Genomic DNA, 4,090 nt, shown 5'->3' with positions numbered 1-4,090 from the left:
TGATTCTGGTAGAGTAGACTACAATGCCAGCTGTTCTGACTCACAGACTGTAAGTACGTTTTTTACAAAGAATTTGCCACTGATGATTCAAACGCGAGTTTTGATCAGTATAGAGCAGCGCTTGTTGTTTGTCATTTCTCCGATCACAAATGCAAACATGGTTTTATTTTTGTGCGGCACGATGCAATGCGTAAAAAGATCATGTTTTTGTCTCATCGCTCCGGCCGGACAGGGCATCACAGTATGGTAGGGGCTAGTGTTGTCACGGTACCAAAATTTCAGTATTCGGTACCAATACCCGTGAAAATCCACAAAGCAAAACACAAAAACATGCTAATTAAAAAATTGGACTATACTTTCATGTAATTCAAACTGTGTATATATTTAATTTTAAAGGGCTTTTGAAAACCTAGAGTTATTCAGCCAAGAACAACAACTAAGTTAGCTAAAAAATGTTTTTTAAAAAGCCCAGAACTGCTTTTCTGACTGATATGACACAAACAATGTTAACCATTTGTACATTCTCTAACACGCATATTTTAGATTCACAATTCATTTAAAAGCCTTTGGTGTGTAAAAATAGTAAATATCATGATGTCCTCCTGTTTTTTTACCCTAATAAAAGTTATAGGAGCATTAAATAGTTAATAAAGAAACTTCATTCTAATGCTCATTATATTAGCGTTAGCCACGCTTATGCTAACGATTAACTACTCTAATAACAGCGTTCATTTCAATCCGACATTCAAATTAAAATATTGAATAATATTCATAATAGAAGCGCTGTTTCCCCCAGACTTGCAGTCTATTTGTAGTGGAATATATATGCAAAATCATTCTCTGCCAGCAGGAGGCGCTTGTAAAGCGGGAGAGATAGAGGTTTCCCCAGTAAGGGCTATACACAAAGCAGCACTCAGTTCACAAACGCTGCTCAGGCATTACAGGCAAGATGAAATGAGAATGACATCCATAATTTTCTGAAGACACTCGGTTTCCTTCAGAAATGCAGTGATATAAATACACCCGCACCGGGTTTGGACTTTGACACGTGCAGTGCTCATGTTTATTCAACGAAGTCAAAGCATTTTGGAAAATATATTTGTGGCGGTCAGTTCTGATATTGTGGCGGACCGCCACAAATAAATCAATGTATGGGAAACACTGATCTAAATATAAAAAATGTAAATGAAACTTACCTGCTTGAACTCTTTCCTTTGATCTGGGTGTCTTTAAAGTGTTTTGTTAGTTTGGTGTGTTTCCTCGTTTTGATGTCGCCACGTGCTTTTATGAAGAGAGCGCATCTGCGCACCTTTCGGATAGCGCATCAAGAACCGGGTTGACCGGGTACTCTGTACCACCGGTATTTAAAAAAACGTAGTACCGTAACGTTTTCATTTTTTTATTACCGACTTGGTACCGAAGTACCGGGTCTTTTGACAACACTAGTAGGGGCATAACATTTCCATCACATGCTTGAGGTATTCGGCCAATCACAACGCACTGGATAGCTGGCCAATCAGAGCACACCTCGCTTTTCAGACCGATGAGTGTATCGCGTTTCAGAAAGGCGGGGCATAGAGGAGAAACAATAATGTACAGTATGTGAAAAATAATGTTTTTTGAACCTTAAACCGCATAAACGCATTGCATTACACCAAATACACAAAATAATGTTATTTTTAGCAACATCATATGACCCCTTTAAAGATACTGGCTTATGAGCAATGTAAAGCTACATTTGTGTGAAGGGAAAAGGTGTTTGAAAGATGAGAAACAGGGTCAATACACACACGTTGTCTAAGCAATTGATGAAGTATGATGTTTTTTTTTGTTTTTTTGGGGGGTTTGTTTATTTTTTGTTGTTGTTGTTGCTTTCTTGTTGATCAAATGTTCCTTGCAGTCGCAATCGGATCCAACCTATACCCTTGAAGTGTGCTGTGAAATCCCTTATTGTAATATTTGACTTAGTATAAGTGGATTGTTACAACATTACAGGTGCATCTTGAGATAAAATAATGGACCTGACATATTTTAAGGTATGTCATTGCAAATTTCTTTCAGTTAAAACTGCTCAGAAATGTACTTTAGTCTGGGACTAGGCTTAACCCATTTAAGCCCACCAGCAACTATAGTTGCCGCAGTTTATAGTTGTCATTTTCCTTTTGTAAGTATTTTTCTAGATGTTATCCATGTTTTATTTCTTAATGACATGCAAGCAAACAACCAAATAAAGGATTTCAAGAAAAAAATAAAAGGTATTTACTTCCTTCCTGTCACATGAGGCTGTCAAGTTCCTACCCCTATTTCCAGGAAGCATGGCGAAGGCAAACCCTCCCAAAGAAATTAAATTTTCATGTTACTAATAAGTAGGGCTGCACGATAAATTGCATGCGATATTTAATGCGCATCTTGTCAGAAAGCCGGTTCTGTAATCAGCAGTAAATCTCCATCACCTGCGGGCTTTCACATTGAGCAGCATTAACTACACAGAGCCGTTGTTCACTGTAAGTATGTATGTATGTAAGTACATATCATGGGCAAATGGGGTATACCGTGTTAATAGGTTAATAAATCAAGGTTATTGGTCTTGTTTTCTGCTTAATATCTTTATTTATAATATCCCACCTAAAACATAGCTTAACTAGTTTGGATGCGTTTCATTCTAATTGGTCAAGGACCCTAATTCTTTATGACAAGTAGCTTATGATTAGGCATGGGCGATAAAACGGTATTGATATTTATCGACGGTACACCTTCGAATAACGATATAAAAAATGTTCGATATAGTGCACGATAGGCACGTGCTATGAGTGATGCAGACAGCACACACAAACACGAACACATGCTAAACTGAGTGCTGTGCCTGCCTGTGATGAGGAGATTGTGAATGAAAAAAAATGAATATTAGTCAAGTTTAAAATAAACATTTGCATTTGAATGTTAGGAGTGCGTCAGGGAGCGTCATCAGTGGAGCACGAGATGCGGTGATAATGATGTAAGTGACGTTGTTGCATTTTAATGTTTTGTTAGTCTAGCCCACGAGATGCGCAGCTGCTGTGTTATGCATTCAAAATATTAGAGAAATATAGAATCTCAATGCGGAGAAGATCTTGATTAGGTGAAACCCGAAACCAAGCCATTCACACAGATTTTTCATTTTTAGAAGGACAAGTATGACTGCTGCACTCGCGTCTCACACAAGAGATGTAGCCATGCAAATTTAAAACAGTTTAAACTTTTAGAAAACATGCCGCGAATTTGTGGAGGTTTATTCCCTTTCACTGCGTCTCTTATGTTTTTTAATGAAATCTGCGTGATGGGCGATTCGGCTCTTTGTATTAAGCAATGCATAAATACATTATGCTGTTTTGTTCATAATTGTTTATGCAATGTACGAAATTATATTTGATTTATTTGAGTTAATTTAGACGTAATGCAGGTTTTTATATAGACATTTATTTGCTTGCGTTGACAATTTAAATATGCTGCATTATTTTGCTCATTGCGCCCTCCGGTGGCCTCGGGAGACGAGCCAAAAGTTTCCTTAAAACCGATTTAATCTGCACATAAAACATTAGAAATTAGATATTTGTTTAATTTTTTTGTGTTTGACTGTTAAAACAAAAAATATTTGTTGTTTGTCTCAATAAATTTGGTTAATTTAAAAATAAAGTGGTTAAATAAAAAAAAAATCTATTGTCTTTTTTTTTAAAAGGTTATAAAAAATGTAAATAATGATCGATACCGAACGATATGAAACATTATATCGTTGATACATTTTTTAGCTATGTCGCCCAGCCCTACTTATGATTCCATTATAATGTTGAAATTCAGACAAGTAATGAGTTTACATTTACATTACTATATGAAATCACCTACTACAGTCAGCCATTGAATACTATGGGCCTAAAAAATGCATAATTTTCTTTCAGGTATACCTTTTTTTTATTAGATGTAATAGTTTCTTCTTTCTATTTATTTTGATTTATTTATTTTCATTTAACTAACACACCTCTAAGAATGAAAATACCAGCATGTTCAATAATACGTAAATAAATAAACAAGCAATCATGGGTAGCCTACACATGAT

Source organism: Sinocyclocheilus anshuiensis, unplaced genomic scaffold, assembly GCF_001515605.1.
Source record: "Sinocyclocheilus anshuiensis isolate Anshui unplaced genomic scaffold, SAMN03320099.WGS_v1.1 scaffold1755, whole genome shotgun sequence".
NCBI lineage: Eukaryota > Metazoa > Chordata > Actinopteri > Cypriniformes > Cyprinidae > Sinocyclocheilus > Sinocyclocheilus anshuiensis.
The sequence above is the reverse complement of the archived record's forward strand: the minus strand, read 5'-3'. Positions refer to the sequence as shown.